The sequence below is a fragment of the Cavia porcellus genome, unplaced genomic scaffold, assembly GCF_034190915.1.
Source record: "Cavia porcellus strain 051 isolate PalLab524CR breed Dunkin Hartley unplaced genomic scaffold, mCavPor4.1 scaffold_7, whole genome shotgun sequence".
Lineage (NCBI taxonomy): Eukaryota > Metazoa > Chordata > Mammalia > Rodentia > Caviidae > Cavia > Cavia porcellus.
The window spans coordinates 25,912,843-25,935,913 of record NW_026947490.1 but is presented as its reverse complement, the minus strand read 5'-3'; the positions used below and the strand labels follow the sequence as shown (position 1 = coordinate 25,935,913).

Below are 23,071 nucleotides of genomic sequence, written 5' to 3'. Positions count from 1 at the left end.
TCTTTCAAGTTTTGCATCATTCTCTCATGTTTCTCTTTTTTTAAAAATCTGTCTTTTTTAGATATGCTCAGCAAGTTTTTCATTTTCTCTGTCATTTCTTCTTTTACTGAGATATTATTTATGAGCAGGTTATTTTTGCAGCCTCATGAAACTGATTTCTTACTTCAATTGCTACTCCCCGACATATTTCAGATTTATAAATCCAACTTATTCCATGTCAATGTCTTCCAGACTTGTTCTGTATGGGCTGGAGGTTTTGGATTGCTTTTTCCTTATTCATCTTGATATTTTCCTTCAGATGAGCAGTTTGTGGAGTTCTAGACACTTTGGAAACTGAATACTGATATGTAGTGTAGAAAATGAGCTAGGATCCTGAGTTTCTCTGAACGGGTTCCTGGGGAGGCATGGAGTGGGCTTTTCTAGATAGAGATAGCTACACTGAGGTTGCCCTGATTGCTGCTGTCACACAAGGGAAGTTCTACTTTTTCTCCTGGCCTGTGAAGCTACACTGGGACTCCTCTGATTGCAGCCAGTGAGCAGTGGTTTGTCTGGTATTTTCTCCCAGTCGATAGGAAGCAAGCATCCCCTGTGGCAGTAAGCAGGCACTGGGGTGTACCTGAATGCTTCTCTAGGGATGCACTGATTATCTGTGAGAAGTAATCATCCCTGAAGGTGGCTGGGGTGGGGGACACTGGGCAACTAAGGCTGTTGCTTCTGATCTTTGTTGGCTGCTATCATTGCAGCCTGTGTTATTCAGGTGGTTACTTATAGGGGTTTGGGTGGCTGTTTGGGAACTCTTATCTCTCAATGCACAGGCTGGCAGGCTTTCAGAAGTGTGTGGCTTCTTTGATGTGACTGCTGCTGGCTGACAGGTGCAAGCATCCTTTGTTCTCTCCTGGCTATTGTGACTGCTGTTGGCTCACAGAGAGTGGGACTTTTATCATTCTTTCCCAACCAGAAGGGTTGATTCTGAATTATAGGCATTCTGATAATTCCAATTGTATTTCTTTTTAATGAATTGATCATTACATTCTCAAAGTTCTGAAAAGGACAGAAGACCCAAAAGAGACTTCGATTTGGGCTCCTGTTTGAAATCAGCTGCTGTCACAAAACAGTGGCCTTGATTTAGGCTCTCTCTAATTTTAATATTTTGTTTTCTTTGACAATGTTTGTCAATATTTTTGATAGATAATTTTATCACTAGTATCAAAGCTTCCCTATGAGATGTAGATTCTTCAGGAATGTCTTCTAAATGTAGCTGGTTTATTATGACTATCACAAGAACCTATCTTTCCTATTTCTTGAATATACAAGCTTGCTATACAAGCTTGCAATTTGATTCAGCATCCAGTTCCATGGCACTGGGTGATGATGATGATTATGACCCAATGTAGTCTTGACCAAAGGATCAAAGTCTACAGTTACATAACAAAATCCCACTTATTCTGCGAAGTAGTATACAATGTTTCTCCCTTTAGTGGTATGACTTTCCCCTATTGTGGGGTGAGGTACTGTCAAGATTTTGAGGATCAGAGAAGTTTATTACAATATAATGAAGAAAAATTGCCTCACTGTGCAAAAAGGGAGGGTGAGTCATGCCCCAGAGATTCTGAGTGGCTATGCTTCTCTGTAATAGAATATTTGATAATTTTAAGATAGACATTCCAAGATGAGTCATCACAACCTGGTCAAAGCAGTAATTGGAATACTGAAGTAGCCAACTTTAAATCATATCCAGATAATATTACAAATGTACTGTGAAAAACTAATCAATTACAAAAGAAATATTTCACTAAGGATGTTATACACTTTATACATTTGCTTAGGGGTCCCTTTAAGCAGAAATATACAGAAACCCGAAAGCAGTGATCTCACCAATAATGACACTATTATGATAACTTGATGAGCAAGTGATCATCAAAAGAATGACCAATTTGTGCCCAAAATGTCAGGTATTTGGAAAAAGAAAATTTAGAAAAGGTAAAAAGTTCTACATCTGGTAGAGAATGTATTATTTTATATTACATAAATATATATGAAATGAACTCAATACAAATATAACAAGAACATTGCTTCCTCTAATTGATACTTATGTGGATATAACACCTGTGAATTTTTCAATTTGAGAGAAGGATTTCATTGCTTATTTTTCTTTTGGTGCCATCAGGAGCACTAAATGTTCTCAAAAAGTTTCCCTTAAAGAATCTTTCTTTCTAGAGCTACAAAAATCCAGCTTTTTGTCTCCTCTGGTGAGAGTCCATACATAGCTGGCTCTACCTCTTTCTATCCTTGCATGTAACTGATGTTAGGACCCTGAAGCAGAAGGCAGAGACCACTGAGTGTTGCAGTGAAGCTCACATATGCAGGATTTGTCACAATTCTCAACTCATACTTCAATAAACTTTTGAGCAAAGGTGAAATTGTTTACACATTATGACTAAGGACTGTGAAAATGCAAATTTCTTTTGCATTATGATGTGGATAATAACATTTGGGGTCTAGTGCAAGAAGGTATGGCTTGGATATGATTTAAGTTTATTCTACTGACCTGTGTATTGAAGGTATAGTTCTCATTCTGAGACTATTAGTAAGTGGTGGAAACTTTTAGACATGGGACCTAGATGGAATGCCATGGCCCATGTGGCCCATGAGGTTCCCTGGGTAAAGGACGAAGAGAGGATACAAAAATAAAGAAGAGACCAAGCTGGAGTTTGGTGGGGTCCTTCGGGCGTGTTTACTTATACCATTTAGCACCATAATGTCATATAATACCCTGTTGTCCTAGCAACACTATTCAGATTGACTTGTGGTTCGGTGTGTTCTGGGCTGAAGCACTTCACTTAGAAAAGGAAAGATAAAATATAGATAACATCTACTGCTTCACCAAATGCAGTGGGCTTCACTCCACCTTGTGAAGCAAGTAGTGTTCAAAGGAAAAATCAGGCAGAATGCCACTGTGGTGTTAGCAGTCATTACTAAAAATAAAACATCTTAACCCTGAAAGCAATGAAACTGTTGAAGTGATAAAGTAAATTATGTAAACTATTCTGAGTATAATTGTGAATACCTTGGAGGAAAATCTTAATTACCTTTTAAGAATATGTGGAGAAATCAGTTAAATTACAATAAGCAATATTGTATATGTTGACTAACAATGAAAAAGTTGGTAATGAGGATCGTATTATCACCATATACATAGCATTTTTTACTGTATGCTATATTTATCTTATAGCTTGTCTGTGAAATTAATCAGTTAACCAACAATTCTTCATAATCCTTAGTGTAATCTGCCTTGTTAGCAAAAGCAATATTTTTTCCCTTTACTCTTCTGAAAGCCATAAATCTGTCTGCCTCACAATAAATGCAATGTAAACAATGTAATAATATCACTTTATGCGTTTCTGGCATCATTTTTAAAATGAATTAAAACAGTCACAATTTTCTCTTATGATGATACATTTATATCCAAGTCTATAGCAGCACAAGTCAAAAATAGCTAAATTTTGAATACAACATATACGTCTATCAGCAGGTAAATAAATAAAGGAAATGTAGAACTTATACACAAAGAAGTATTGTTCTACCACAGTGGAAGGTAAACTAGATTCAGTTGTGTCTGCATCTTGAGACTACAATTTTAAGTGAAATAAATCTGACACACATTTTAAGTACCTCATGGTTTCTTGTACATAAGAAACCCAGATTTATACATAAAGAGGAAAATAAAAGACAGATAATAAGAAGTAGATAGAACTGTCTCAGATAGCAAAGAGAGGAAGAAGTGTAGCAGGGGAGGCAACTGGAGGGAAAGAGGATGAAAGAAATAAACTAAGATGTTCTAACATGTATGTATCCGTTTCATGTCATATTTTGTTTTTTAAAATCTGTTTAAAATAAAAAAATAAATAAACAAAGGGATGCCTTGGAGAAACCATGGTTGGCAAATGACCTCTCATGTCTACCAACAACATCACATCATGCACACAGAAAAGGATTAAAAACACCAACTTGGTTTAAAACCTTCACACTTCTCAATACACACAACACGCTGCTTGCAAAAGTTACAATAGGATGAAAAGAAAACAACAACAGGAAACAGTGCTTGTGGTAGCCACAAGACTTCATTTCACTCTTAATCACCTTTCCTGAGACTAAAATTTGGCACTCATTATGAAATGGAGACAGTGATGATGTGGTCATTAGTGGGAATGAAGGTGGTGCTGAGAAAGAGTGTGTCAAAAGTAAGAAGGTAGTTTTCCTTTTGCATCTTCTCAAACTGCTCACAATGTTATTTTCCCCCTCTCACATGGCATCCAGGAACAAATAACTCAAGTCATCATCTAAAAGGCACTAGATGGAGAAAGGCACAATGCCCATTAGATAAAAACCTCCAAGAAAGTCTGATTTATGCTTTTAATCTTTATTTCTCTCCATCCTAATCTCAGGTATAATAAGCTGATGACCTACATTTGCACAATAAAACTTGCAAATATTTTCAGTATATTATATGATGATTATGCATATGGAGAAATGGTAAAAATCAAGCAAATGACCTTAATCATCAGTTGGAAAATGTATCTTTTATGATGGTGAGCAGCCACATATCAGATAATACAATGGCATGGGGCTTTGTGGGAGAAAGGCTTACACATAATGTAGTAAGTTAGAGGCAGCTTGAACAGGACCAAGTCTGATATTTGATTGCAATCCTGTCTGGGAAACTACCTTAATGCCTTCTGAGGGAAGGAATCTTCATCTGATACCATGTTTCAAAGATTCCACCACTTCCTAATAGTCTCAACATGAGAACTATGCCCTCATTACACGAGTCACTAGAACAAACTTATACCACAAGCAAACCATGCCTTACTGCATTGGAACCCCAGTGTTAATGTCCACCTCATGATGGAAAACAAATTTACATTTCCTTAGTAGTCACAATGTATAAACAATTTCACCTTTTCTCAAAAGTTTACATTGAATTCTAACTTCTGACTTGTGAAAAATTCCTGCAGATGGGAGCTCCACTTCAACACTCAGTGGTCTCTTCCTTCTCCTTTAGGATACTGTCATCACTTACATTCACAGAAGGAAAGAGGCATAGCCGCGCAAGGATTCTCAGCAGAGGAGGTGAAAACCTGGGTTTTGCAGCTCTCAAAAGAAAGATTCTTTAAGGGAAACACATAATGTCCTTGCACCTGATGACAGTCAGAAGAAATACAAGCAATACAGTCTTTCTCCCAAATTGAAATACAAGCAGGTGGTATACCTAAATACAAGAAAGTGGTAAATCCACAAAGCTATCAATTAGAGGAAACAGTGTCCTTGTTATTTTTTTTCTAAGCTCATTTAACATACATTTATGTAATACAAAATAATACATATTTCATACCAGAACTAGAATTTTCTGACTGCTGTAAATATTCTTTTTCTACGTATCTGAACATTTTTGAGACAAACTGTTAAGTCTTTTAGAGATCACTTGCTTTTCCAGTGGATCCTAATAGTGTAAATTTCCTTTAAACAGAACCCTAAGTATGTCTCTGAAGTTTGTATCACCTTTAGCCAAGTACTTCTTCTGTATTCTGGAGAAATTATTCATAGAGTATTTGCCACATTGTCTGGATATTAAATTTGGCCACTTCAATGTTTCACTTACAGCTCTCAACAGTTTGTGGTAACTCAGTTTGGAATGCTTATCTTAAATTTAACAAAAATTCTGTCACAGAGAATCGTATTTGCTGAGAATGCTTAGGACATTACTGACCTGAGTGGTGGGACAGTGAGGCTGTCTTTCTTCATTTGATTGTAACAAATACTTCTGAGACTCAGTATTCTGCAGTCTTTCTCCAGGTGGCAGTGGTGCTTTGCTTGTTCTGTGGCCTTGGTGACTTCTCCACAAGTCAATGTGTTAAGTCTGTACACAGTGTTCCATTTTTCTCTGTGGTGATGATACAGAGTACAGGGTCACACTCATGTTGGCCAAGCATACCATCCCTGAGTCACATACCTTGCTGAAGTCAAAAGTTCCTCATCTTTATTGTGCCTCAGCATGTTCTGGAAGTTTCATGGAAACAGAAATAGCTCAGCTCACACACTAGGGGTTTTGACTCAAGATGCACAGCTTAAGATATGAAAGTCACACAGGGAAACACTGGAGGAAGTTCTAACCAGAGAGTTTATAACTGTGAATTCCTACATAAGAAAAATAGAGTGACTTTAAATGAATAAGCTAATCATGCAGGTCAAACTGCTAGAAAAAAAGAGCAATCAAATTCGAAAGTTGTTGAATGATAGGAATTATAAGATCTGAACAAAAATTTAATGAAATTCAATCTAAAAAACAATAAAAATATCAATGAATAAAATAGTTCTTTTTAAGGATAAATGAGATGCCTTCTGCCCATCTTACAAAAAAGAGGAAAATAAACATTAATATAGTCAAAATGCGAGTGGAAGCCCAGCATAAAGCACATGTGACAGATATGGAACCATACTCAGCCAGCCAACCCAATGTGAGGCACATACCACAGGAGGATTTATGCAACCCAGAAAAGTACAAACTAACAATGCAAAATCAAATCAATAGGTGAACCAAGGCACCAGAGAGATAAGGTCAGGCCCAGGTGTAGGAGCATATGCTAACAGTGGGTGGAACTAGCAAGATCCAGGCCAGGCCTTGATCAAGGTGCACACACAACTACAGGTGAAATCAGGTGCATAGAAGAGTCAAGCAACAGTAATGGGTTAGCAGTTGATAAACTACAGGAACCAGCCTAGTGCTTCAGCACACAGACACATGGAAAAGAAATGGATGGGGCCACCACTCTATAGGAAAGAGCTCTGGAAATCTCCAGCAGCAGAACAGTCGCAGACCCCATGCCCAGAGGCCAAGATCAACCTGGCTGGATTACACAACACATTTTTGGGAACTGACTTGGACACAAGTATAGACCTGTGAAAACCAGAGGAAGTCTGTTGCTTTTATTTCATTTGGTCTAATTGGTTGTCCTTTTTCTGTTTGGTTGGGGTGTTTTGTTTGTTCTTCTTTTGTGGTTATCTTTGTTTTGGTTTTGCTTGTTGTTGTTTTTCCTTTTCTTTCTTTCTGTTTTTCATTAGCTAGGCTTTTTATTTTTCTTTGTTTTCTTCTACACATATTTTTTCTGTTTCTCAACTACCTATTAAAATTACGATATCTTCAAGTCAGTAAAGATTGTCTGTTCCTTCCTGGTTCACTTCAAAACACCTATGCTTTCTGTTTTGTCCTTCCTCTCCTGTGTGCTCCAACTTCCCAAAACTTGCGTGATTATCCTTTGTCATCTGGCCTGGCTTCTGTTGTATTTGAGCTCAGCATTCTCTATCTTGTCCCCTTCCACTTTTGAAACAACTCCCCCCACAATAAAGGAAAATCATTCTGCTAAAAGTGAAATAATTATATACTAGTTACTGGTATTTGTTTGAATTTTGTTATATAACTGTAGAACTTTATCCTATCATCAAAAGTATCAGGTTAATAGTTAACACAGTTTGTCAGAGGCTCAGCTGTCCTTGATGCTATATTGCTATTGCTAGTTGAATTGATTTAGCCAATATGTAATACATGTTATACTCTGTTTTTCTCCCTTAAATGATAATACTGATTGTATTCTGTCACAATCACAATCATAGTCCAGTTCCATAGGAATGGGTACTAAAGCAAAAATCAAATTTTCATACTCAACAAATGGGGAAGGTAAGTTCTTCAAGTAGACATAAAGAACAACCCTTGTCCATAAGCCGTGCCTGAATAAAAAGTATCTTTTGAGGAAACCTTGATTCTGATGATAAAACTATCTACTGTAAGAAATTCCCAAACAGTGATAAAGGGAACAAAATTTTAAAAAAATTAGAGTGACCCTAAATCAAGGTCATCAGTTTTCTGTAGCTGTTTATTTCAACCCAAATCCTCAAGGGAAGACTTTCTAAGGTGTTTTGACAATTTTGGAAGTTTAAAAATGCAGTAGTCAGTGAATTAGAAAGAAATAGCACAGGAAGAAGCCAAATGCCCATGAGCCAGCAGTAGTCACAGCGAAGAAGCAATGGCCTTCACCTTACAAGCCAGCTGGCCCACTGACCAGGACAGAAGAGTCCCCAGTCCCCACCTCCAACACTTTTAAAAAACCAGCTAACTTAGAGAAGCATAGGCAGAAATTATGGTAGCCAAAACAGTCCTAGACAAGCAACCAGACATGCTATTTGTGACCCCAATCACCATCAGGACACTGGCTTCCTTCAGGTAACCAACATGCCCCTGTAGAAGCAGGCAGACACACACCAGGTTCCTTCCTACCACCATCAAGGACACTTGTATCTTATAGATATCCAGCATGGGCTAGGAGAAGCAGCTGAAATTCTCCTAGTGCCTCCCTCAGAAACCATCTGGGAAACCTACTTCCCATAGGTGATTAGTGTGCATCAGGAAAAGCTGGCAGACATACTCCATGTGCCTGCCTGTCACCATCATCAGTGTTTGCTTTCCATGGGCATCCAAGATGGGACAGGAGAAACAGCCAGATATGCCATGGGGAGAGTCCTGGTATAGCCATACAAGCTAGGAGAAGAAGCAGGCTTACCCCTGTGCACTCATGGGCATTGGAGAAGTTTCATTGAGAAACTCCCAACTGGAGAAGCCTGCATCATACCCCACTACCTCCCTGGAACCCAGATGCATAGGTGCCTGACCCATTTCCATAAACCATAGATAGACAGCCAAAATGTGATGCACCTGGGATGCCATAACTGGCTGATCTGAAGGAAAATGTCAAGATGGAGGAGCAATCTGAGACCTCTAGCCCATAAAGAACAATTCTGGGACATATAGATATGGAAGAACTTGGAAGTCAAAACCTGAAATTTCTGAGGGTATAGGAAGTGAAGTAAAGAAACAGTATTCCTACAGGAATAGCAATTTGAAAGAAAGAAACTGTTACATGGAGATGTAAAAGTAATCATATAAAAATAATAACATAACAGAATAAATCACAAATGTAATGAAAAATTGCTGAGCATATCTAAAGAAGACACACAAAAAAGGGCATAGAGAAATGATGGAAACCTTGAATGAACAATACAGGAGGAAAATACAATATATGAAACAGACTCAAAGATCCATCCATGAAGTTAAAATCTTCACTGAAAGCTGGAAAAACTGCTTGAAAGAAACTGAAGACAAATTTTTAGACCTTGAAGACAGTTTTGCAGCAATGATGAAAGGTAAGATCTTTTGAAAATAACAAGGAAGAGAAAACAATTGAATGACTATAGAATGAAACAAAGAAAAATGATTTAAGAATGATAGGTGTCAGTGAAAAAGTAGAAATCAACCCAAGTGATGTAAGCATACTTTTTGTAGGAAGAATAGCAGAAAACTTTCCAAGCATGGAAAAAAAGTGGTAACATTCATTTAAATGACTCATGTAGAAATCCAACTAGTCATAATTAGAATAAATCTATACCCAGATGTATAATAATCAAGATCTAAGAAATTCATCACAAGAATACAATATTAAAAGCTGTTAAAGGAAAGAAAGCAATCACCTATAAAGCCAAACCTATTGGAATCACAGCAAACATTTCAACACAAACCATGAAGTCTAGAAGACCTTGGAGTGAAGTGTTTCATTTCATCCTGAAAGAAAACAACATCTAACCCAGACCAATGTACTCTTATAAGCTATCTTTTGAAATTAATGGAGATAATGTAAATGTTCATGACAAAGAACAACTGAAGGCATTCATGACCACCAATCCAGTCCTACAAAGAGTACTGAAGAACATTCTAGAGAGACATAAAACTAACCATGCTCCCAGGAATAGGAGCAGAATGGATCAAGAAAAACATTCCATCAATATGCTGTATATAAGAAAAACTTTTAACTTGAAATATTCATAGACTAATAGTCAAAGGAGAGAAAATAATCTTCCATGGAACAGGAAATCAGAAAAAGGCAGGGATAGAGTGCCCATCAACTGTAAGATGGATAAGAAATATATGGTATTTTCATGCAATGGAAAGCTACTCAGCTATAAAAAAGGATAATCTTGAGGCCCTTGTAGGTAAATAGATGCAATTTGAGATCATGTTCATGGGTGAAATAGTTCAGTTTCATATGGTCAACATTGTCAGAGATTCTCTGGTATAAAAAACTGAAGGTCCATCAATGCAGAGTAAATGAAAAAATATGGTATCTTTATACAATGGAATATTACTCAGCTACAAAAAGGATGATCTTAGGTTTTTACAGGTAAATGGGGGTAACTTGAGACTATCTTCATCAGTGAAATAAATCAGACTCACATTTCTAAATATCATATTGTCTTTCTAGTACAAAAATTATAATAAAAAGTAGAAAGAGTAATAAGATCCATAATGTATAATAGATATTTTAATATGGAAAGTTAAGAAAGTGCTCCAAACGATGTAACTATATGCATGTTGAAGTATGCAAAAGAGATAACCATAGTACTAAACTTTTGTTAGTTCATCAAAAAGAATATTTTGCACTGTCATTGTTTGTCCATTTTTATGCTTTGATTTTGTTTCTTGAACAACTACTTCTAAGATAAATCATATGTATTTTATCAACTAGTGATTTCTTAGTTTTTAGAAATTCTGTATTATTTCTACCTTTTTTATGTTTTTCTTTTTCTATAAATAAAATTGAAAAAAAAAACTGAAGGAGTCGATGGCATCCAAAACATACATTAATATTGTGAAATTGAAATGGGGGGAAACTTTTAAAAAGGGAATGTTAATTATCTATTGTCATGTTTTGAAGTACTGTATCATTATCATTGTTTAGTTTGATTTTATTCTGTCTTATTTTATTATGTCAGATATTATGGTCAACTACTTTGAATGTAGGAATATAAACAGGAAGCTTTGTTATGTACTGCAAGTCTCTCAATTGCTTCAGTTGACAGAGAATTAATATGAATAGAGAATCTCTGCCATAGTCTTCCAGGGAATACACCTTCAAGTCCCCTTGGAAGCTACTTACAGACATGTGCATACAGACATGATATAGGAAATTGATAAACAATTCCAGGCAGGGGTACTGTCTGGGAAGTCTGCATGAGTTGCTGTGGAGCAGGTATGTCTATTTTTCCCAAAGGGACAGCACCTGCTCAGTCACTCATCTTCACAGTCAAATTCTCATTATTCAGTGTGGCATGAACTTGAATTGGAGGCCAAACACATTTATTGGCATACTGTTCTAGAGTAACATTCATAAAAACTTAAAATATGACAAGACAGAGGTGGGATGGTACATAAAGCACTTGTACAGGTTGCCCTGGTGATTTTGCGTTTAATTCTTGAAGTTTTAATTCAGGAAAGTTACCATAACACAAATCGTACAGATGCCTAGCGTTTTCATAGCCATCTTTAAGAACATCAACCACAACACAGTTTGGATTTGTGAGGCCAATATGCTTTATAAAATTTTTATTTTGAAAAAATAAAATCAAATGTGAAAATTAAACAAAATGGGCTCATTCAAAACAAAAGGTTGAACATAGCACATGATTTAAAACCACAATACAAGGTAATCTACAATAGTTACCATGCTGTCTCTTGTTATTTCAATACAATTGCCCACATCATCAAGTACAATAAAATTGAACATAGCTACAAAATATAGCTACAAAAACCTTAAGGCTTTCCTTCCTTACAGATGAGCTGTTCTGTACTGTACAAAAGTGTTATTTCTTTCTAATGAATCTGTAGGTGATAGGTGAGCTACCCCCACTTTTTTCTGATTCCCTGTCAAACAGAACATTATTTTCTCACCTTTGACTTTCAGTCCATAAATATTATTTCAGGTTAATTATATTTTTATGTAGAGCATCTTGATGGACCCTATCTCCTGATCCATTCTGCCTGTGTTTTTTTTTATTAATGTATCAAGACCATCTATGTTAGTAATAATGGCCAACCTTCTCTTTCTCCTCACTGCCATGCTATTTTCTGTTGTTGGTTGTCTACTTTTCCCCTTCATTCTACTGACTGCCTCATTCAGAGAGCCCTCTCTGCTACTGTTCCTGAAACTGTGGCCTTTTTTCTCTCTCTCTGGAATGTCCTTCAGTGTTTTTTGTAGGGCTGGATTGGTGTTCATGAACTCCTCCAGTTCCTCTTTGTCATGAAAGACTCTTGTTTCTCCATTAATTTTGAGAGATAGTTTTTCAGGGTACATCAATCTGGGTTGGAGATTATTTTCTTTCAGGGCTTAGATTACTTCACTCCAAGATCTTCTTGATTTGAAGATTTGTGTCGAGAATCTGTCATTATTCTAATGGGTTTTCCTTTATATTCGATCTGCTTCTTTTCTCTGACATCTTTCAATATTCTGTTGTTGTGTTGAATTTCTGGGATCTTGATTACTATATGTCTGGGTGTAGATCTCTTTTGATTATAGCTGGTTGAAGTTCTGTGTGCCTTATTTATCTGAATATCATTTCCTTTTCCTATGCTTGGGAAGTTTTCTTTAATTACTTATGTAAATAGTCTTTGTATTTAATTTGTATTTACCTCTGCTTCTTTACTCAGATTTTTTATTCTTAAATTGTAGATCCTCTTCGCATCATCTAGACTTTGTATTGTTATTTCCTGATTCCTTGTTATTTTTAAGAGATCTTTTGTGATTCACATTGCAAACCTGACTTCAAGCTTGATACTCCATCTTTAGTTTCTTTCAAGCAGTTTTGCCAGCTTCCAATGGAGTTTTTATTTCCCTGGTAATCTCTTTGAAACTGTTTCATGTATTCTAGATATTTTCCATATTCCTCATTAAAGGCTTCACTCCTTTTTCTATACTCCTCTATTCTTCCATTTGTGTCTTCTTGAGATGTGTTTAACATTTCTTTTATTTTTTTATCTTCTTTCACTTGTATTATTATTTCTGATGAGTTCTTTTACAATGTCATGAAAATATTTCTTTATGTCGGATGTTACTTCTTCAGAAAATACACATGTGCAACCCCCAATCTCTTCTGTGTTTTCCTCTCCTGCACCAGTATTATTTGGATTGGAGGCTGGAGACTTTCTTTTGTTTCTATTTCTTGTTATGTTTCTATTTTCTTCCAGGCAAGTGGATAGTGGGGTTCCCCAGGGCTTCTTGTATTGACTATGATTACTCTGAAGTGTGATGGCTAGGGATTGCTGTCTTCCCCAGCCTGCCAGTGACCACTGAAGTACAAGCAAGGGCATGGCAGGCTGGTTGTTCCCTTCTGAGCTGGTTAAAAATTGGGAGTCTTCACTACATTGGTGTGTGCCACATGGACTGGCCAGTTATGGATAGCTTCATGGAGAACTCTTCCTTGGCTACTGGATCTCACACAGGAGCAGGACTCAGCCCAAGCAATTCTCACCAATCTGCTGTGCTCTGGGAGTGGCTGACTGAAGCCAGTGCAGCTTTGGTTCAGGGATTTTCCTGTCCTAATCCAAAATATCACCTGACCATTTTGCCCTCTAATGCAGGAGGACTGGGTTCCCTACACTCACTGTGAGCCAGTGAAGTTCTCTGTAACAGTGCTGTTCTTCATTCTGCCACTCTCCTCCATGAATGCACCCTCCCATTGAGGCCCTTGGGCTTGCCAACCCCCAACTTCACTGCAACTGTGCAACTTCAGATTCCAGGGGCATTTCATGCACAGCGGGACAAGCTTTTGGTGAGAGAATATCTGGCTACAGCCTTCCTTCCATGCCTTTATTTTCTTTTTGTTTCCCTTTCTTTTTTCCTCCTTTAATTTCTTACTGTATTAAGAGGATCCATCACCATCCATTTGGTGTTCTCCAGGATGTTTTAATTCCAGTATCTGAGCTTTTCTCTCAGAGAGGCTTTTCATTTTGCTGCTTATTGATCTACCATCTTTCGACTATGATGCAAATATGTTTTTGATAAGATGGATTTCTTTGGCCCCAAAACATCAGACTGATTGAATACTCTAATTGAAATGCTGCACATATAGAATCAATCCAAAAAGTACTGAACATTCTGGTTGCACCTCAAAACTCTTTCTATTCAGTCACATCTTGGACCAGTGTGAGAGTGATGTCATTGTACTAGTTTTGGATCAATATCACAGTATTTATAAAGTGTGATGGTGGCAATCCAGGGATATACTGCATAAGGAAGGCAGAATGTTTCTTCTAGGAAAGACATACTTCATAAATAGCTTTGGAATCTTCAGCACATTTGCTGTTGAAATCAAGATATTCTTGAAGGGTCTGTATATACCAAAATTTTACCAAAGGAATGGATGATAATGCTGAGAGCATCTGGAAGGAGATCTTTTTTCTCTTTCATTGTATTTGTCAACCTAATAAGAAATCTCTCCAAATAAACATATATGAGGCATTTTCACAAGCATTCAGTGACCCAAAGTCTGGGAAGTGCTTCATGGAAAGTGTCAAAACTGAGAAGTGTAAGTAGAAATGCTGGAATGCTGCTATCCCATGTGGACTAGAGTCTGAGTCCAAGGTGAGACTGTGGCAATTGCTAGGGTGAGTAGAGCACAGTTTATGGTCTGGGGATCATGGAAATTTCATGGTGAGCCAGCTGCAGGCACAGAATCTCAGGTTCAGCTTTCCTTTGAGTACTATGTTCCACAGTATAAAATCAGTTTTTAATTTTTTAATTGAAATCATTCACAATGATGGTTATAACTGATATACATTAAATAATTTTTGTTGTATTATTTTTCTGTTGTTGATTTTATTTCCTCTCATTCTATTTAACTGATTGCATTAGTCTGGTATAGTAATGCTATTGGGATTCTTGGAATTGAAGATTCCACTGTCTTTTTATAGAATATTCTTTAGAACTTTTGAGAGTTTTAAAGATTCAGTGCAAACCAAAACATGAAAGACTTTTAGTAGTCTAGTTATTGGAACTTATTAAAATTAAAAATGAAAAGATATTAGATTTATTACTAAAGGAATTGAAGCAAATTCTTTATGCTCTTAAAAATGCACTTCTTCAATGAGTAAACACCTGAGGAAAATGAAAGATTAATGTTGATTATTAAAGGCTTATCATTCTCTCCCCCCCAAAAAAGTAATAAGAACTAAGGAGTAATAAAACCCAAAATGTATAAATTTTGTTGTAAAAAAGAGAGGGAAAAAAAGAGCTCTAAAGGATACAACAGCAAGTGGGTCTAGGGGTGTTAAATAGCTGACCATATTAATGTTTTTGGTTGGATCATTGAACACAGCTGTTTGCAGTCTCTCTGTTTGAATGTCCACTTTGTATTCTTTGATACTATGATTTGAGCAACTATTTCTAAGATGATAATATGTAATCTATTAACTGGTGATTTCTTACTGTCTTTTTTTTTCTTTTTTTCTTTTTTTTTTTTGTAGTTCTGTATGACTTGTACCCTTACACCGCTTTGTTTTGTTCTGTGTTTTTCTCTTTTTCCTTTTAAATAAAATTTTTTTAAAAAAGGCTTATCACAAAAGGTAGAAAACTGCACAAAATGGAAAATAACTAGGATAGGGGAAAAGAAAACAAGAGGAAGGGAAAAATACAAATTTGTTTATATACACATAACATAGCTAAGATTCTTATGCTACTAGTTCTATTTGTTCTTGGAAAACAAGGGTTAATACTTATATGATTAGATAAGTCTGCATATCTCTATCTGGGATTCTAAACAATGCTTTTGAAGACAATATGCAGTATTGCAAACATTACTACTTCTTGTCATTATTTACTTATTTTATTTTAAAGAGATTAAGACAAAACAGGATATAACAAAGCATATCAGAACAGAACAATATAAGTAGCACAGTATTTCACCAAGAGAAACCCATAGTTCACAGTAACTACCATAATGTCTCTTACTTTGAAACAATTGAATACAATTTCATATACAATAGTACCAAATATAACAAAATAGTATAAAACAATTCAAGAGAGTGAGAGTATTACAGGGCATTCTGAACCAAATAACAGAAAACAAACAATGGCTAGTATATTGTCTCATTTTCCATAGAAAATTTGTTTATACTATCACACATAATAAATACAATGAGATCCAACATGATAGAACCAAAAGAAACAGAAGAGCAAAAACATGGTAGGACTTCAGAATAAGATGATGTTATAGAAGTACTGACTATTATAATGAATTGTTTTCTTCAAAATAGTTGTTAATACATCACAGATAATAAAATAAAACAAACCAGGATAAACCCATTCCAACTAATGAATGTGATCATCATAAAGGCTCAAAGTAATGCAATGGAGAATCATGATTACCATAAACTCTTATATACTCTTACTATTGCTAATAATAGGGAGACTATATGGTATTTATTCATGTGAGTTTGATTTATTTCGCTTATGAGTATGGTATCAGGTTGCACCCATCTATTTATAAATATCTCAGTGTGATACTTCTTTATAGCTGAGTAGTACTCCATTGTAGAAAAATATCACAACTTTTTTATCCATTCTGAGTTGATAGACATTTAGGTTATTTCCAAGATCTAGCTATTACAAATTTTGCTGCTATAAACATGGGTGCACATATATTACAGTGATATGAAGTTTTTAGTTCTTATGGGAATAAGGCTAGAAGTGGAATAGCTGGGTCAAATGGGACTTCCAATCCCAGAAGTTTGAGGTATCTCCAGACTGACCTCAACCGTGGGTGCATCAGTCTACACACCCACCAACAGTGCAGGAGAGTTCCTTTTTCCCAAAGCCTCTCCAGATTTTGTTGTTGGTAGTTTTCTTGATCCTGACCATTCTTTCTGGAGTGAGATAAAATCTCATTGTGGTTTTAATTTGCATTTCTCTAATGACTAATGATGATGAACATTTTTTGATGTATTTATTTGCCATTTGTATTTCTTCACCTGAGAACTGTGTATTCATCTCAGATGTCCATTTTTGGATTGGGTTCTTGAGTTTTGGGAGTCTGATTTTTTTTAATTCTTTGTAAGTTTTAGACAGAAGTCCTTTGTCTGAAGGACAGTTCACTAAAAGAGTTTTTCCCAGGTTGTTGGTTTTCTTTTCACTTTGATGGAGATTTCTTTTGACATGCAAAAGCTTTTTAATAAGATGTGATCCCAGCTATTGATTCTGGGTAGTAATTCCTGTGTGGTTTGATTTCAGTTCATGAATTCTCTACTTAACCCTGTCTTCAAGAATTTGGTCTATTTTATTTTCCAACAGATTTTGTGTTTTTGTTTTCATATTCAGATCTTTGACCCATTTAGATTTCAGTTTAGTATATGGTAACAGGCATGTGTCTAGTTTTAATTTTTGGCATATGGATAGCCAGTTTTTCTAGCACCATTTATTAAAGAGACTTTCATTCTTCCAGTGAACATGTTTGGCCCTTTATCAAAAAAGATAAGGTGGTTGACTGTGTTGGTAGTTGTGGGTGTATTTTCTAATCTATTCCATTGATCTTCAGATCTGTTTTTATTCCAGAAACATGTTGATTTTATTACAATAGCTTTGTAGTGCAACCTCAAGCCAGGGATTGTGATGCCTCCTGCTTTGCCTTTGCTGCTTAGAATTGCATTTGGTATTACAGGCCTCTTCTAGGTCCAGATAAATTTTAGGAGTGAATTCTCTAGGTCTATGAGGTATGTTGATGGTATTTTTATTGGGATAACATTGAACCTGTATAACAGTTTTTGGAGAATGGCGGTTTTCACATTTATTCTCACTCTCCATGAACAAAGGATATCTTTGCATTTTCTAAGATCATCTTCAATTGCTTTTTTCAGCATATTGTAAGTTTCCCTTTATAGAACTTTTACTTATTCCATGAGATTAATTCTTAAGTATTTCATTTTTTGCATGCTATAATGAAGGGTGTGCTTTTCTTATTTCTCTGTCTGTGATTTTGTTGTTAGTGTATAGAAATGCTACTGATTTTTGAGCATTAATTTTGTGTACAGCTACATTGCTGAATTTATTTATTATATCCAAGAGTCTTTCAATGGAGTTTTGGTAATCTTCTATGTAGAGTATCATGTCTTATGTAAATAATGATAATTTAACTTCTTTTCCTATCTTTACCCCTTTTATTTCTCTCTCTTGTCTAATTGCTCTGGCTAGCATTTCCAGTACTATATAAATAGGAATGGTGACAAGGCACATCCTTGTTTTGTGCTTGATTTTAAGGTAGAGACCTTTAGTTTTTAGACATTTAGTATGATACTGACTGTTGGTTTGTCATAGATGGCCTTTATTATATTGAGATTAAGACCATCTATTCCAATTTTCTGTAAAATTTTTATCATGAATGAACATTGGACCTTATCAAAAGCTTTTTCTGCATCTGTAGAGATGATCATGTGATTCATACTTTTGGCTTTATTGATATGGTGGATTACATTTATTGATTTATGTATGTTGAACCATCCCTGCATTTCTGGGATGAATCCCACTTCATCATGGTGTATAATCTTTTTGATGATTTGCTGGATCCTATTTGGCAATATTTTATTGAGGATTTTTGCATTTGTGTTCATTAGGGAGATTGGTCTATAGTTCTCTTTTTTAGTTGGATCTTTCTCAGGTTTTGGCACTAGAGTAATATTTGCTTCCAGCAGTGACTTAGGAAGGATTGCTTCCCTTTCAATTTCATTGAAGATTTTGAGGAGTTTTGGCATTAGGTCTTTGTACTTGTAGAATTCTGCAGTGAATCCATCTGGGCCTGGGCTCATTTTGTAGGTAAGGATTTAATTACATTTTCTATTTCATTAGTAGAAATTGGATTATTCAGCAGTTTTACATCTTCTTGGCCTAGCTTTGGTACTTCATATGCTTCTAGGAACCTGTCTTTTTCTTCTGTATTATTAAACCTATGAGAGTAGAGGTTGTGGAATAGGTGTTGATGATCTGCATCCACAGAGTCTGTAGTGATTTTGCTTTTTTCATTCCTTATTGCATGAATTTGAGCTTTTTCTTCCTTTTTAAAAATAAGGTTGGCTAGGGGCTTACCAGTTTTATTTATTCTTTCAAAGAACCAACTCTTTTATTCATTGGTTTTTTGAATTGTTTTCTTAGTCTCTATTGCATTGATTTATGCTTTGTTTTTTATAATTTCCTGCCTTCTTTTGGCTTTGGACTTAACTTGATCCTCTTTTTCTAGATGTTTGAGGTGTTGCATCAGGTTGTTTATTTGTATTCATTATGCTTTCCTGATGTTGAAACTCAGTGCAATGAATTTTCCTCTGAGGATAGCTTTCGTTGCATCCCACAGATTCCAATAAGTTGTATTTGCATTTTCGTTTGCTAGTAGGTATTGTTTAATATCTTCTTTAATTTCTGCTGTGGCCCACTGATTACTCAAGAGTGTGTTATTCAGTTTCCATGTTTTTGTGGAATTTTTGCAGTACCTTTATCATTAAATTATCATTTCTAATTTCATGGTGCTATGATCTGATAACATGCATGGGATAACTCTTTTGTATCTATTTAAGTATGTTGTCTGGGCTAATGTATGGTCTATTTTAGAGAATGTTCCATGTAGTGCTCAGAAGAATGTGTATTCTGATGTTGTTGGGTAGAACTCTGTGTATGTCTATTAAGTCGATTTGTTCACTGGTGTGGTTCCGTTTTGTTATTTCTTTCCTGATTTTCTGTCTGGTTGATCTGTCCCTTGGTGTCAATGGTGTCTTAAGGTCTCCTGTTATAATTGTGTTACTGCTAATTTGGTTTTTTATTTCTGTTAATATTTGCTTTATATAGCTGGGTGCTCTGGAATTTGGTGCATATATATATTTAAGATTGTTATCTCTTGCTCTTGAAGTTTTCCCCTAAACATTATGTAACGACCTTCTTTATCTCTTCTGATCACTAGTGATTTAAATTTCACATAGTAGCTACCCCCACGTTTTTGGTGGGTTGCGTGTAGTATTGTTTTCCATCCTTTGACGTTCAGTCTGTGAGTTTCATTTTGGATCACATGGTTTTCTTAAGCAGCGTATGATTGGATGCTGTTTCTTGGTCCATTCTGCCACTGTGTTTCTTTTAATTGGTGCATTGAGAGCATTTACATTAATGGTTATAACTGTTAAATGTTGGGTTATTGTTGACATGTTATCTTTCTGATGTTGCATCTTTACCTTGCCATTTTGTTTAACTGTCCACTTTCCTTAGTGGTTTTTTCCTAAGTGTATCTAATCTGTCTTTCAGTATTCTTTGCAGGGTCGCCTTGGTGATCATGAAGTTCTTCATCTGTTCTTTGCCATGGAAGTATTTTATTTCTCCATCGATTTTGAAGGACAGTTTTTCAGAGTACATCAGTCTGGGTTGGAAATCATTTTCCTTTAGGATCTGAAATACTTCACTCCTTTTTCTTCTTGACTTTGTTGTTTGTGCTGAGAAGTCTGCTGTGATTCTGATAGGTTTTCCTTTATGGATGATCTGTCTTTTCTGTCTGACAGCTTTTAATATTCTACTCTTATATTGAATTTTTTGATGGTGATTATTATATGTCTGATTGTAGTTTTATTTTGGTTCTGGCTATTTGGAGTTTTATATGCTTCACTGATCCTGATATCAGTTTCTATTCTCATATTTGGCAAATTTTCATCTATTATTTCTCTAAATATCCTCTTGACACCCTTTATGTTGTCTCCTTCTTTTTCATTTATCCCTATGAATCTTTTGTTGTTTTTCTTTGCATCATCTTGCAGCTGTTGCATTGTTATTTCCTGATTCCTTGTTATTTTTAAAAGATATTTTGTTTCCTGTTCACTAGCTGCAATCTTGTTCTCGAGGTCTGAAATTCTATTTTCACTTTCATTGAGGCCTTTTTAACAACTTTCAATGGAATTTTTGATTTCCTGTATATCTCTTTGCTTCTGCTTTATGTATTTTCTTTGTTTCTTATATTGTTGATCCAGAGATTCTACCTTTTTGTTCAGTTCCTCCAATTTTTAAACTGTCCCTTCTATAGATATATTCAGCATTTCTTTCTTTTTTTATCATTTCTTCTTTTACTTGGGAGATTATTTCTAGTTTGAATTCCTTTAAAGCTTCCTGGAGTTGCTTCTTTATTTCAGTTGCTATTATGTCAGGTATTTCAGTTTTATGTCATATATTTTCTTTTGTGTATGTAGTTCCCAGTGTATCTTGGCATGGGCTGGAGTTTTGAGATTGTATTTTGTTCTTTCATTTTGTCATTTCCCTATATTTCTGTGTTTCAAGTGTTATTCCAAGGCTTCTACAGGGCCTGTTGGAAATTCTCTTCTATGCCCTCACCTCCTCAGACTCTGGCCACCCAATTCCCTAGATTGAGATAGGATCCCTGGGGGTGGAGCATGCAGGCCCAATCCCTTTGGTGCAGGTTGAGTGTGGCAGGAAGCTGTGAAGTTCTTTGGCTGGTGGGAGCAATGATCCCAAACTCCCTGGTGTGGGTGATGGTGCAGGGACACTCACCACAGGCCACTCACTCTCTGGAACTGATTGTGCTGGCTGGCCAGGGACCCTAGTGTCTGCCAAGTATGGCAGGGAGCCAGGCAGTTGTTGCAGGTGGGCTCAAGACCTGTTGAGGTGGTCCAGTGCAGCAGGAAGCCGCAAAGTTCCTTGGCCAGGGCCCCAGGGAGGATCCCAAACTCCTTGGGTTCAGGGGATGGTGCAGAGACACTCACTGCAGGCCACACTCAGCCCGCAGAGCTGAAGGCCTACTCTGCATTTTCTAATATCCTCTTCAATCTTCATTAGCAGAGTATTGTAGCAGTCTTTTTCATCCTTTGTTACATTGATTCCTAGGTACTTCATTTTTTGGATACTATTGCAAAAGGTATTGCTTCCCTGATCTCTCTGTCAGTGAGTTTGTTGTTCACGTGCAGGAACACTCAATTTTTGAGAGTTGAGATTGTAACCAACTGTGTTACTGAATTTATTTATTAAATCTAGAAGTCTTTGGGTGGAGTTTTTTGGGTCTTCTAAGTAGAGGATCGAGTGGTCTGTAAATAATGATGGTTTAACTTCTTCCTTTATTATCTTTATTTCTTTTTTGTCTAACTGCTCCAGTTAAAGTTTCCAAGGCTATGTTGAATAACAGTGGGTACAGTGGACATCTTTGTCTCATTCCTAATTTTAGAGAGAAAACTTTCATGTTTGGTCCAGTTAGTATGGTGTTGATTGTTGGTTTGTCATAGATAGCTTTCATTAGATTGAGATAAAGATTATCTTTTTGGATTTTCTGTAGAGTTTTTATTGTGAATGCATGCTGGACTTTGCCAAAAACTCTTTCTGAATCTATGGAGAATGATCATATGACTTTTGCCCTTGGCTCTGTTAATTTGGCATAACACATTTATGGATTCACGTATGTTGAAGAATGCCTGGGATGAATTCTGCTTGATTATGGTGATGCATAGTCTTGATGATTTGTTTCAGTCTGTTTTCTAATATATTATTCAGGATTTTTGCATTAATATTCATTAAAGAGACTGCCTGTGATTCTCTTTCTTCATTTAATACCTCTGTCATTTAGGTATTAGGGCATTGCTTACCTCCAGGAATGAACTTGGAAATATTGCCTCCTTTTCCATTTCATTAAAGAGATTGAGAAGCAGTAATGTTAGGTTTTCTCTAAATTTCTTGGGGAATTCATCAGGGAATTCATCAAGGCCTGTACTTTTCATTGTTGATAAGTTTTTAAATACATCTTTGATTTCATTTATTCATACTGGATCACTTAGCATTTCAATTATCTTCTTGATTCAGCTTTGTAACTCATATATATTTAAGAAACTGCCCATGTTTTCTGCATCTTTTAGATGCATAATTTGCCCATGTTTTCCATCTTTTGGAGTACAAGATTTCAAAGTAGCTATGGATGATTTTCTGGATTTTTGGACGGTCAGTTTTGCTTTCATTCTTTATTAAATGAAGTTGAGTCTTTTCTTTCCTTTGTGTGATTAGATTGGTCAAGGGTTTTTAAATTTTATTTAATGTCTCATAGAACTAACTCTTCAGTAGAATGATTTCTGTATAGGTTTTTTAGTTTCCAGTGTGTTAATTTCTGCTCTGATCTTTATAATTTCTTA

General features: G+C 36.0%; 1 non-coding gene and 1 pseudogene across 1 annotated transcript; both read right to left on the bottom strand.

Moving 5' to 3' along the window:
• Positions 1 to 998: 998 nt before the first annotated feature.
• Positions 999 to 1,135, bottom strand: LOC134477111 (small nucleolar RNA SNORA2/SNORA34 family). The gene has a single exon (XR_010049005.1). It is a non-coding gene; the product is annotated as a small nucleolar RNA SNORA2/SNORA34 family (small nucleolar RNA).
• Positions 1,136 to 13,892: 12,757 nt separating this feature from the next.
• Positions 13,893 to 22,666, bottom strand: LOC100732883 (pyruvate dehydrogenase (acetyl-transferring) kinase isozyme 1, mitochondrial-like; annotated as a pseudogene).
• Between the last annotated feature and the right edge of the window lie 405 nt (positions 22,667 to 23,071).